Source organism: Ursus maritimus, unplaced genomic scaffold (genome assembly GCF_017311325.1).
Source record: "Ursus maritimus isolate PB19 unplaced genomic scaffold, ASM1731132v1 scaffold_5, whole genome shotgun sequence".
Lineage (NCBI taxonomy): Eukaryota > Metazoa > Chordata > Mammalia > Carnivora > Ursidae > Ursus > Ursus maritimus.
This window is the reverse complement of record NW_024426663.1, coordinates 7,727,141-7,741,741: the sequence shown is the minus strand read 5'-3', so window position 1 is coordinate 7,741,741 and position 14,601 is coordinate 7,727,141. Positions and strand designations below refer to the sequence as shown.

Below are 14,601 nucleotides of genomic sequence, written 5' to 3'. Positions count from 1 at the left end.
AGAGGTCTGAGGAATTTCATAAATACTGCATAGAATATCTTCTTTTTGAGAAGTATAATGTACATTAAAAAATTTTAAAGGCTCTGAGATATACTTCAAATATATTCACTTAGCACAGTTTTTTTCCTAAATGAATTTGACAATATTTTTCTGGCACAGCACTGTTTAGCATTTTATGCTAAGAAACACTGTTACAAACATCAATATGAAATTTTAAATCATATTGTAACACTTTTATCTTCATGACATTTAATTCTTAGTAAAATCATAAGCTCACACTCAGATGACCAAAAGAATAAAATGACAAATATGAAATGAATACATTTTAACATTCCTATTGTTTAGTGCTTTGAAGTGCTCTTGATTGCATTGGGCAAAATTTACGTATTCTGTTATTAAAACTCTAATTTGATCAATACATACCCATGTTGAGCATCTGTATAAAATATCTGCATTTGTTTTAAATGTCACATAGCTGTCCTTTGAAATGCCTGATACAGAGGTATATATACACAATTGTTTACCATGATACGTGTCTCTGAGAATTATTCATCTTTCTGGCAAAATAGCCTCAATTCGGAAATCCAAGTTTTCCAAGCAGCAAGAACACTGAATACATATAATTAGAACAGTGTGAAAAGCTAAGCTCAATTATACTCCTCAGTGTGAGTTGTACGAAGACCTTCCCAGGTTTCATTTTCATGAGCTCCATTCTGTTCAGCTACTGTATCACAAGAGGATTAAAACCTGAAAGATACTGAGAGTGGAACAGACCTGTGCTGAGGGAGCTCTCTTAGCATTAACACCTGACAATATTTGGCCCTGATAAAAACGATTGTCAAGTTTTCTAGAAACCTTGAGCCTGGAAGTGATGGAAACTCGAGTTTACTTCTAATTGGAAAAAAGGTGTGATTACAAAAATGGGCTTTTCTATTTGAATCTTCTTTAATTTTGGCCACTTTACTTACCCTGTCCTGTGTTTTGTCAGTCATTGTTTTACATGCAAAGAAAGGAGATGCTGAAGATGTTATGAGAATCCTATCATTTCTAATAATTATTGTAAAGCCAATATTATAGATGTATTTTAATTAACTTTTTGTAAACATAATTCTAAAAATGCAAGTATCTCATATTTTGCTGTGATTAGAATTTAAGCATATCCTCCCATGCTTAAAGGGTTAATTTTAATTCCTGAGGGTACACAGGGGCATGCTGCCTCTGTTAATAAAATAAAACTTTCATTTGCAGATGTTTAATACTGGAAGGAGTATTTCCAGAAATAAAGTAGCAGAAACAAGTAGACATTACCTCTGTCACTCTGAATTTTATCTTCCCTTGAGGTCTTTCACTCACTTTCTCTGCCATTAACAAGCAGACTGCCTGCACATACAACTCATTCTTTAACTGTCTGTCCCAGTAGTACGCAAAACTGCTTTGTTTAGTAGGAGACATCTAAAACTTTGGAAGGACTTTATTAAAGACAATAAAGAAAGCAAATAGGTATTAGGCACACATCATATATAAAATGGCGGGACTTCAAAATAGAATTTTGGAATTTATTGTATCAAGCTTGCTCCCTAGATGAATATACCCAGATTCAATTTACTATGTAGATTAAACATTTCTGTGTTAGGCCTGTAGTTTTGACGTGGACTTAAGAGTTCTCTGGCCCAATTTCTTTTTTGTGTAAATCTGAGCCTGCTTCACATTTAGGATGCTGTCCTGACATGTACTTGTCAGGATTTACCTCCCAGCTATTTTGTTGCCTTGATAGTTGTGGCAAGTTATATTATTCTCATCAAATATTTCTGTTTTCCCTGTGGAAGCATTACGTTTACTCATCCTATCAATGGTAAGTCTGGCTGTGTCGACCATGTGACTTTGTAGTTCTTTCCCTGTGAGGTTAATGCTTAGCCCATTCCAGTTTTGTCTCTGTGACTTGCTTAGGCCTGTGTAATATAAATAGTAGAGATATTTGTCATTCTGAGCAGTATATTTAAGAGTCATTAATTTCTTCCATCATTTTCGTTTCTTTTAATAATGCAGATAAGATGATGCTGGAGCTCTTGGCCCCAAAGTGAAAAACATGCAGCTGATTGATGATAAGTAGGTAACATAAAGGAGAAAACGAAATTATGTATTACTGAATCCCATTCAAATCTGGGAGTTTCTTTGTTACCACAGCATAGCTTATCTTAATCTGACAAATACGATGGTTAAGACTAAAGGAGGCAGTTTCCACTTTAGAGGCTATCAGCTCGAACATTTACAATATGTTTTACATTTCCATTTTAAGAACTTCTGTACTATTCTTCTTCATAACTCTTGAACAATGATAAGAACTTTGTTTTATGCTCCATAGGATTGGTGTAATGATAAATAAGGAAATAAATTTTAAAATGTTCTTTATATTCTGCAGTCCTGCATGAACATTATAGTACTTATAAAAATAACTGTAGGTCAAAAAAGTACTATTTTTTATATGATAACACATTTTTTTTCACAATTTGAATTATTAAAGTTGTGTTTGTAGAAGGCAGAATATCCATTGAAGGAGCTAACAGATCATTTTAAGGAGTACTTGCTTAGTAGCAGAACTGAAAATGCCCTGAACGTCCCAGCGAGGCATCTCAGGAATCATCCTGCTTGAACTGGTCAGCTCATTCACAGTGAGGTGAGCCTTCTCACCAGTACATCTGATTGCTCTCTGGTAGTTGATGCAGATGCAAAGGGGAATTGATAGAGCTTTATGCTTGCAGTCAAAGCCTGCCTGTGGTTATTGGGCAGGCCCAGCTCTGATAGCATTTTTAATCTTCTGGACATGATAAGAGAGAGGCAATGGCAGCAGTAAGGAGATAGTAGTTTCACCACAGGAATTGAACCTAAAAGTCAGAAAACCTAGGACAAATATAATTCAAGTTGGTTTTATTTCTACCCTTAACCCTCACGACCAATATGAATCAGGCTTGTCCTGGCCTTCTAGCACCTTTTACTTCTGTTCCCTCTGTTGAATGAAAGGGTCTTTCTTCAGGTTGACATGTTCCATTCTAAGGACTTCCACACCACTCTTTCTCCAGCCCCACTCCGTGCACTGAGTCCTTGAGACACACACACACACACACACAAACACACACGTACACATGTACACACATACACGCACACATGCACACATGTAGATACACATAGCCACCCCTTTCTTTGTAAGTCATTCCATTTGTTTTTCAGTATGGAATTGTGAAACAAATTATTTTAAGGACATTTCTGCTTAAGCAATAGATATGAATAATTTATATTCCTTTATTTGTGACAGAATTGCTTAGATAATTCTGATGTTTTGTCAGACATGAGTCGCAGTAGCCTTTATGGTTAAATATTGCAGTTGTAATAAAAAACCAAGGCATACATTTATAAAACATCTTATTTAGTCGTCAACATAATGTGCTACCTATCTCCAGCAAATATTGTTATATTTATTAATATTTCCTTTATATACATCATCAAAAATAAAAATTAAAAACAGAAGAATATTGATGGTCATTGAATAGTCCCACTGAGATCAATATTGGATTAAATTCTTGAAACTGAAAGAAAAATGAGACTAATTTTTTTAAATTTTATTACCATGATAATAATGTATTGCAGAGTTTGAAAATTTTCAGTATCTTTTATTAGTATTTGCAATTTGCAGATTGCTTCTCCAGAATTGCTTCATGTTTCTGATAAAAGTAAGGATGCCTTACAGTAACTCAGTCTTGACAATAATACTTTGCTCAATGTTTACTTATTGAATAAATTTGTCTATTTCTTTTAAATAAAACTAAATATTGTTCTCATTAAAAATTAATGCACTCCACAGAGAAATTCTAGTTTAAAGGATAAATTGTACCCAGAATTATTCTAATGTCTATTTTTATTAAAAATAAAGCCAATAGCAAACATCATATTATGAACCGTCCTCTTTCAAAATTTATAAGCAGTTAACATAATTGTATTTTTTAATTTAGAATTTATTATTTCATGCCTCATCTTAAATATGATGTTTCTTTTCCTCAAATAATAATTATGAAAACACTTATAAGCCATATATTTTCATTTAGATTGCTAAGGCTTATAGATTATATTAAAGACTTGAGTTTAATTCTTATAATTAAGGCATAAAAAATGAAAAATGCCATTTTCCTCAATGATCAACTTCAAGAAAAGTCATAAAAATGTACTAACAAAAATAGGTACTCAGATTTTATAGAACTTAAAATGTACATGGTTTTCTTAGACTCTTAAGCAAACTAATGTTTTCATTGATTATAGAGTCAAAATGCTGACTTAATTGTCCAATAATCTTTAATCAGTTTCCCCATTTTGATAGTTCTGTGTGTGTGGGTGTGGGTGTGTGTGTGTGGGTGTAAAAGAGGTAGGAACAGATTTCTGAAGCAACTAATTCAGGATATTGTAGGTTTTTACTAGCTTTTTATTTGTTTATTTGTCTTAAGGGGGCAGCAAAGGCACACAAAGCATCTGCTAGTAGTATATTCATCTGAGGTGTCCTGGACTAAAATTAAATGCAATCATTTTTGTGATAATAGAAGTTAAAGACAATGTGGTGATGTTTCTCATTTCAGATCTTTATGAAAACAAAATCTAATGTTTTAGTAGGATGAAACCTTTTCTTGACACTTTAATTAAAGATGCACAGTTTACCTATTCATTCAAGTGTTTGCTATGTGTCAGAGCAGTTTAGTTGGACAGGTGTAAGGTGGTTGTGCTACTGTGAACTGTAACTGCATAGGAATGTTTCACAAGCATAACTCATCTGCAGTTTCTTTCTTTAGTCATTACTAAAGCCTAGGGGACATAATATGTTAAAAATAAGATGCAAATTTTATACATGATTTTTAAAAGCCACAAGGCTCTATACTGACATGTTGATTTCATAAATGACTTAAATACAACTCAGATGATCTAATAACAATTTGATTTTGAATAACTTTTAGATTCTGTAATGTCAAACATGTGTTTCTAGAACTAGAGAACAGTAGTTGTGAAATAATCCACACCATTTCAGAAACAAGAACTTTACCATTGGGAAATTACTGAATCCTTTTGAAATACTGTGTAGCTATTTATAATAGCTTATGTTTCCAAAATATGCATTGTAATAAATGTAAATTTAAATGACTATTGTAAACTTTTCCAGTCAACTGAGATTTAGTGCTTAGAAATGTATAAATGTAATGCAAATGCCCCTGAAAATGTGTACTTCTAGAATATATGTCTATATCTGTATATATCTGTACAAAGTAATGTGTAAAAGTTTAAGTATCAGACCAGTATTCCAATTAGATCTCTTATTTATGTTTATCTGTAGTTCTATCAAGCCTGGTGATCTGGCTTCTAAACCTTCAACCATTTAGAAACAATGAATTAGAAATTATAGGCAGGGGTCACCTGGGTGGCTCAGTTGGTTAAAAGTCTGACTCTTGATTTTGGCTCAGGTAGTGATCTCAGGGTCATGAGATCAAGCCCCAGGTAGGGCTCTGCACTTAGCATGGAGTCTGCTTGTCCCTCTCCCTCTGCTCCTCCCCCACTCGTGCGTGCACACTCTCTCTCTCTCAAATACATAAATAATTTTTTAAAAAAAGAAATTATAGGCAGGCAGACAGGGAAGTGTAAAGTGATGATGTGTACTATTTGTGGAATCAAAGAAACTATTTAAAAGATCGCAAGAGACACTTCAACAAATTCTTGGCCAAGAAGTATAAGAACAGTTTTAGAAAGCTAAATAAGTGTTTACTAAAAGCATAATTTGTATCACAATATTATATAGTAATTGAAGTTAAAGATGATACCAATCTTCTAGAAAAGCTTAAATTATCTTGAAAGTACTATTTAGTAAGGCAAGAAACGAATATACAGACACTACAATAGTTCAAAATTATAAGTAACCTAAATTTTAAATAACACGAAAAATAACAAGAAATAAAATAATATTTGGTATTTCCATATGTTAATATATTATGTACCCATTCATTATGTTATTTTTCAATAATACTTGGTTAAAATAAAAAATTAGTACTATATGTTGGGGACAAAATGCAGACTATAAGAACATATATTCAATACGTTACCTCTTGTGGTAAAATATATTTAACATTTCACTAGAATAAAAGTATTTTATTTTGTTGGCCACAGAAATATCTGACCTATAAATATATGTAAATGTTTTAAAGAACATAACAAGTTTCAGTTTTATAAAGTATCTTAAGTTTTCAAAAAATGAATAGAACTTCAGAGTCATTGATACATTTTGACTTATCAAATACATGTTGGTCATTTTTTTAGTGTGTGTGTGCTTTCAGCAAACATCTTTTGAATGTCCACCATGTACTATATGCTGTTCCAGGTCCTAGGGATATGCTGCTGAGACACACAGACTCTCCAAGAGCTTATAATTTTTTTGTTTTTTTACCCAAGAGCTTACAGTTATTGATAAAGATAAATATGCAAACATATCACCCTAAGAGAGTGGGAAAATGTTTTACAATAGGGATCACAAGGAACTATAGAACCACACAGAAGGAACAAGGAGAACTACATAGAAGATCAAGGAAAAGTCCTTCCCCTGAAGAAGTAATAGTTGGGAAGACAAGAAAGATTAGTAGGAGTTACGGTTAAGAAGATGATAGGACGAGGACAAGGAAACACTTGTGAGGGACCATATATGGGAGGACATAGTGTGCCTGGAGGACAGAAAAAGTTTTTGCATATCTAAAGCAAACATAGTAAGTAGGGAACTGGTAAGACCAACTGGACAAGAGGGCTCTCTAAAGCTTAATATTTTTGGCCTTTCCCTAAAGGCGAATTGAGGACTGTAAATATTTAACCAGTGAAATGCCATAACTGGATTTGAAATTCAGATTGGTCATCCTGATCACAGGGTATAAAATAGATGGGAGGGAGACATGCATAAAACAAGGGGACTTGTCACAATGATTAAAATTTTGCAGTAATTTAGAACAAAGATTATGGAGATCTAGACCAGGCTTATCACGGTGCAGGAATTTGAAATTGAGGACTCACACATAATCAAGGAATTGAGATACTGAGTCATCCTTGGGTGAACTGACTAAACTGAATTTCATTGCCTCTAAAGCCAGGGACAGGCTCTGGGATCAGTGACCCCACAAAGGTTCTACCATCCTGTTAGATGCTAGGTGAGCAGCTTGCTAGATTTCTCTTTTTTTTTTTTTACCTTTTAAAATCCAACACTGTCTCTTTTTAATGCTGTAGAACAGAGGTTAAGTCAGGGATTCTTTTTTGTTAGCTGATGTTACCTTCAGAGGGTGATTCAGTGAGGCCAACTGGCCTAATACAAGCCTCTCTGGGCTCCCTCACCTGCTAGTAACAGAGAGCTGCAGAATTCTCAGTTGAGCCCATAAAGAGTGAACTTTTGTTCAGAAGATGTCACTGACCAGTTGCACACTCTGTTCCCAATTACCCTTCCTTTGCTAGTGCTTATGGATAGTCTTCCTCAACTATCTTCATATAGATGGCAGCAATCTGGGATGACCTGGGAAAGGGTGCATTCAGTATTAGCACTTCCGAAATTTCAGTTCTAAGCTTTATAAAATGTACTAACTGATCATAGATTAACTGCTTTATAGAAGCATGGGGCTGGAGGGAATCATACAATGTAAATCCTGCAGCAGGTCCATTAAGTGACTTAGCTACATGTTAGCACTCTGTGTACATTTGATGCAATAGAGACCCATTTAGTTCGAGGTGAGTCACGTCACTGTGACATGAAATATTTTTCTAAGAAGATGTCTGATATCTTATAAACTTGTACTGAGAATGGGTTCTTAAAATTCAAAGAAATACCATCTAGTGTTCCGCCAAATAGAAGAAATGGGAATAAGAGGAATAAAGAATTCTTGGTAAACAGAAAAAAATTAGCAGATAAATGGGTCAATTTTGAAATGCACTTTGCAGTTCACTATCAACAGAGTAAATAGTTTGTTGTGTGTTTTTATTTGGTAATATATAAGCATTGCCTCTCACATTATACTGTATGTAACTGGTGGCTATTGGGTAGTAATAGAATGCTACTTCACTTGTTAATCATCCAACAAAGAGAATGTGACTTAGTGATCAATGGCAATTACATTAGAATTGCAACATATGGTAAATTGAATGTTTTTGTACAGTGGCATTTAGTTGTTTGGGACCATGTACCAAATTAATGGGAACATCAGGTAAATTTAACATCTTTACTGCTTTAATTGATCCTAAAGTAGGTAATTATGTTATCTATAAAGTCAATTTGTCCTTTTTCCATTATTTATGATGTGCCGTTGTGCACCAAGCATACACCAATCACAATGCAATTGCAACCTAGATGGTTGGAGCCTGCACCAAATGCCACACAAAACATGAAAGAGAAAAAAGCTGAAAGTTGCTGTGTAGCAGGTTTTTTTGTTTGTTTGTTTGTTTGCTTTTTAATTAAACTGAAAGATTGTTTTGCTATTTCTACTTTAGTTGCATTGCGGATTCAGTAAATATATAACATTGTATTAATCTTTTAAAATTTCTAATAACCTAAAGAGTTTTTCTTTTGGATTATTTTAAAGTCATCCTGACTGTTCTGATTCTTTCGATATCCCAGTATCTGTCTTGGTAAATTCAAAGCTTTTGCATAATTAACAGTTGCTGAAATGTTTTGACTCCCCTTTGAAAGGAGAGGCAATCTTTTCAATCTTCCCTCATCACAAGTTCTCAACTCTGGCTGCACATTTGGAGTACCTTTGGAAATAAAAACAAGTCACAATTCCTAGATTCTACCCCTAAAAATTCTGATAAGGTCAGGGCAGAGGTATTTTTACAATCTCTCTGGGTGATTCTGATACACAGTGAGAGATGGAAAGCGTAACTCTAAACTGTGGGTCCTACCACAACAGGAAAAGGTAAAAATCCAATTTACTTCGTCTTGTACGACTATATTGACAGTAAAATCAGGATTTACTGGAGGGAAAAAGGCTTAAAACTGGCTGACATTTGGAAAAACAGATTCAAACTGAGCAAGATGAGCAGTTGGCAAAATACCATTGAATAATATTATTATTTAAAGCCTTCTAAGTATAAAAGTTGAGACAAAGTTTCACTTTTACAACGGAAAAACAAAACAAAATGATGCCATTTAGATCACTAAGAGGCAACTGAAACAAGGAGGTCAATAAAAATCACCTCCATGCCGGTATGTGGTGTTAACACATTCAGATGCCTAAGAGAAATGGTCTCTGCTTGAAATTGGCAAATGATACTGACGTTCACTGAGCACCTTCTATAGTAGGCATATTTCATACCTTTTTACCTCTCAAAGCAATGCGAAGAAGTGGGTACAGTTATTACACCAATTCTACAGAGCACAAACTGAAGACAGAGAGGTTCAGCGATATAGTTAAGTCCATGAAGCTACTAAATGTCAGTAGATCATCCGGTCCAGTTTGACTCCGGAACCCACATTCCTGCCTGATCCCTATACCAGCTTCTGCGTTATATGATGAATAATCTAGGTAAGGTACACTGTGGTCAGATAGCCAAGGCCTGGATCTGACATGAGGAGTAGGAACTGACTCCCCTTTCTATCTTACAAATCTGCTGCATCTTTTCTGTGTGCATCTTGCAGTGATCTTGCCTTGCATCTAACCCAGAGAACAGAAAGCCTCCCTGGCTGCCTGCCCTTGCAGAAGCCTGTGGGGGTCCCTAGAAGGAATAAAGAAATGTGATCAAAAGATAGCCATTGAAAAATTCATAGCCTTTTGTTTCCAGCCTTATGGAAAACGTAAAATCTTCTTTGATATTTGTTCAGATGATATTTTCCTGTGAGAATTCCTGATATTACAAGAATTCAGAATGATGCTTAATTTCCAGTTTTCATAATTGTAGATATAGAGGGTGAACAAGAAAATAAAAATTTTACTGCATTTTTAAACATTATTTTTATCTATCCTTTAGTTGATATATGAAAAAGTAAAAGAGATTTAATCTCTGAAATCCAGCCATTTAAAATTAAGAACAGAGATCGAATTCACATATATGCAGGCCACAAATAAAATCTAAGAATGTGTAAAGAATTCATTACATGCTAGAGTTTGTAGCAAAAGTTATAATGTAAGTAGAAAAATTAGTTCTGGAAAAGTGAAGCGAGTACAGGCATTCATTCCATTTTGTGTTTTTTAAAAAGACAGTGAAAGAAGTGTGGCCTTAGATACCAAGTAAAGATGAGCTTTGATAAGAGCATCTAGTTTGAATGTCACATGGATCTAACATAAGCTGAACTTAAGGGATAGGAAGAAACACTAAGGAAGAGATATTTTCACTTGTGACCCAAATAAAAGACACAGGAGAGACATGGAAGAACAAAGAGAGGGAGAAACAGAGAGAAAGGGAGATAGAGAGTGAAAGAAAGAAACGAGATAAATGAATTGGAGTCTACCCATGTAGCTGAATTCCAAAGGAACTGCTGAAGAAGACAATGCAGGAATAACTAGAAGAGGTAAATCCAGTGAGCCTGTGACTTCTAAAACTGGAAGAAGTGCGGATGATGTCAGAACTGCTGACAACTCTCCAAAACTGTGCAGAAGGAAGGTACGAACCCATGGGAGAAGTCAAGAGAGGACCTTCACTGAACTTTGAAATTCCTGGATGAAAGTTGTTACAACTTCGAACTGAAGAGTTTGAGCTTCTCAGGAGATCAGACAGTGTTATAATTAGCTATTTTAAGCATATATATATATATATATATATATATATATGTATATACATATATATATATACTTTAGGGATGATATCATATTCAGTTCCTATGGATGCAGTAAATAAAAACAGGCAGAATTTATTCCTTTTCTTTCTGTATTTTTTGAAGTAACCATGCTATTTTCCATTTACAGAACTTTTGTTTTTTCTTATCTCTAAGCTCTTTACCACACAATATCAAAAGAGGATTATATATTCATAATGAAAAGTAAATGTCCTTAGTGCTTGTAAGATTGTTTTTGGGTTTTTTTTTTTTTTTAATATTTGTTGAATCAGCCACTATAATATGTTTAGGAGAAAGTTAGGAAACAATAGTATTTATTAAACTCTAACAGCTTCAGTTTTTATCATTTCCTTACAACATCGTCTTGTGGATTTAATTCACAGACAAGAAGTTGTATTCAAAAGTTGAAGTAAAGTTAAATGGTTAGTTAAAGCTGCTTTATACAGTACATTAAAATCCTGCAATTAAAATCATGCTGTAAAATAATATCTGATGACATGGAACAATATTCACAATATAGTTTTTATTATATAAAAATTTTAATTTAAAGCATAATGATTTTCTAAAACAAAGAATATACATTTCATGTATAAGTAATGGGAAAGAGATCTCAAAAAACTATACCACAGTGTATTTATCTATGGATGGTTGAATTTTGAAATTTATGGGAGATTTTTACTTCTTTTTATGCATCAGTGATTTCTAAATTATGTACAACAAATGTTCAATATGATAAAAAGTTTAATTTTTAAGTGACATCAGATAAATTATTAAATTCTGTTTAGGAAAGGGATATGAAGTTTCTGATGGATATAAGAGACTTTGTAAAAAGATGTGGGTTTATGTGTTTATCTCCTTTGAGGATTAAATTACCATCTTACTCAAACTTTATATATTTGTAAATGACTACATAAAATATATAAAATATGCTGTTAAAAGCAAAACTATTTTTGTAATAGTCACACTTTAATCTCTTCACTGTGATTTTCTGCCAATATGATGAAAGCAGATCACTGTCCTTGGGTACACGCACAATAGAGCATTTTCCAGGCTGTAGAGATGGATTTCAAGCTACCTCTGACCAGTAGTTATCTTAAATGTGAGTTGCATTATTCTTAGCTCCAAAAATCCTTTGATCTTTTTATGATGGGGCGAGGAAGAAGCTAACAGTGTTTCCATTCAAAAACTTTTTGGAAATTGATATTTCCCTTTTCATTTACCTGCAGAAGTCTAAACATGAAGTATTTTGGTAAGCAGAAATCTTTTTAATCATTTAACTTATGTTTATCACAAGATGAAGTTTTCAACAGGAGCTATATATTTATTTCCTTTTATTAAGGAAAGTAAAAATTGTCAGTTAAATAAAATATAGTTTATTGAAATGAAATCTTTATAGAAATTGTAAATAAAGTATGCCTTAAGAAAAAATATGAAAACAATTTTAAAAAAAGCAGTTGCAAAATATGAAACTAGATTGATGTTTTTTGGCAGTGTCTAAGGAGCATTAAAAACAAAAACAAAAACCAAAACAGTGATTTTAGCCAACCCTATCTGTCCAGCAGAGACTCAACTAATTTTTTTTAAAAATAGTGCAAAACATCACCAATTTAGTCAAAACAGTCAATCTTCTAACCCCATGAGGACACAACCTAAATGTACCTATTTAAAGATCAAAGATATACTAAGATAGTTTGGAACTTTGATCTTCATAGGACTGTCGAGTTTCAAGTAGCGCTATAGGGCCTTATTTTTCCATCACCGCTGGACTTTTTCCAGCAACCTATGTTATCTGTTGAACTACAAGTGCAGGGATGCATGGTTGGGAAGAGGACAGCAACTATGTGAGAAGCCCAGGGCAAGGACAGCTCTGGGGGGAACACATGTTCTATTTTATATACAAGTGATTTTCCAGTGTAAAGATGAATATTTTAAAATGCTTGTGTTCAGTTGAAGAACACTCAAAATACAGATTTTTGTTCTTAAAGTAGTATTTTTAGATGCATCGTCTTGAATACTGTAAAAACGTCATTAACCAGAATGTTTATGATTTGTTCTGCATTAATTATATTCACAAATATCTTATATATCAATCAGAAAGTCTTTTTCAGCACAATATATATGTTAGCTCTTTAATTGCTATCCCACAGAACATAAAAAAGATAATAATTCCATAAATCCCGTTTTGCCAACAAGATAGGGAATCTCTGTGATCAGACATTTTGTTAGGTACCTCTCCATGCACTGAGACTTATCATTATTCCTAGCTTGATAGATCACTCTAACTTCGCTTCCCACAGTATGTTATAGGATAGTACAGGACAGTATAGTATAAAGTACAGGTAGTCCCTTTAGAATAATTTTTTTAATCTGTATGACCTCAGTTTATACTTTCAGATCAATAATACCTATTCCATTTATATTTGTTAATATTAAATCTTTTACTTTTTTAGTCATATCCATTTAGTATTTTCTTCTGTCTTCTGTCAAGGTGATTTTCGGATGGAAACAGGCAAAACTAATGAGGCTAATATGGGAAATGATGCCTAAGACAAGCGAATTTTTAAGTTAATTTAATTGCTGCAAATAAATATTGAATAAATCCCATCTTGTTTTTATGATGCAGTCTTATAGAGGAGACTATCAAATCACCCAAATTTACTAAATCTTGGAAAAATGAGGGAGATAAATTCAAGTGAGGAAAGATGAGATACACTTTTGATTGATTAAAATAAGACCATTAACTTGGCCCCATGGCTAGAGAGTATTTGGAAATGTAGTCTTTTTGGAAAACTTAAAACAAAAAGAGTCACTGTTGATTGGGAGCTCTCATGGATTCAGTCTGAATAGCTTTTTGGACTTTCCTCATCAAAAGCATATTCAGAACTCAATAACTCATCTGAAAAGACTTCCATAATCCTCTTGTGAGTAAGTTGAAAAAATGAGTTGAGTGACATAAATAATAATTTGAAGTAGTTTACTAGTGATCTGATAACTAGTTTAATTTCACTGTGAAAGTGAGTTTTGAGGGAAACCTATCTCCTGGCTATGTAAATAACTTGATCTATTAAATTTTCATTAATTTTTTTAGGAAGAAAGAAGATAGATTTCATGTTATTGAATTTGCACGGGATATGAAAAATATGAAATTTAGTTGCTGATTTGGATGATGGAACCAAACTCAAAGGAATTTGATCAGCTGGTGTCACATACTTACTATCTCTCAAGACAAACTGTAATTGGTAAGTATAAACCTACACATCAACAGACAAACAGGCAAATTAAAAAAAATCAATACAGGTAAGAGACAGTGAACATGGGTAATGGCAGACATGTAGAAGTCTGTGATATATCTGCCAAAATTTGTTTTGAAACAATCAGTACTGTAGCCCAAGTACAGCTGGGCCAACTTATGGTCAGTTCAGACAGGATTTCACATTCAAAAGAAACAAGATTCAAATCTAATTAAAACAGTATACTTCAGTCTGCATCATTACTGGAATCTCTCAAAGATGTTAAAATAATAAATTTTCTTTCACTCCCCAAATCATTTACTATAAGCATCTCCTTTCTAGGTGTATCTCTTCTATTCTTCCTCACAATTTATTCCCCTATCTAATATATCATTATTCAACTCTTGGCTTTTATGTGAGAATCTTTCACTTCTGGTGTGTCCTAGCTTACATATAGCCAGCTAAGAGGACATTTCCTAAGAACTCTCTATAACCCAGTCCTGGTCCCATCTCTCCTAAAACAAAACAAAACTTGCCATTTTCCATTTATTCATG

The 14,601-nt window shown here is 33.5% G+C and overlaps 1 long non-coding RNA gene across 2 annotated transcripts in view; it reads left to right on the top strand.

Annotated features, from left to right (window-relative positions):
• Window positions 1-14,062, top strand: part of LOC103656474 — a 323,615-nt gene extending 309,553 nt beyond the window's left edge. For both annotated transcript variants that reach the window (XR_566623.2, XR_566622.2), the window contains exon 4: window positions 13,905-14,062. This is a non-coding gene — a long non-coding RNA (uncharacterized LOC103656474). The remainder of the gene's footprint in view (window positions 1-13,904) is intronic.
• Window positions 14,063-14,601: the final 539 nt, after the last annotated feature.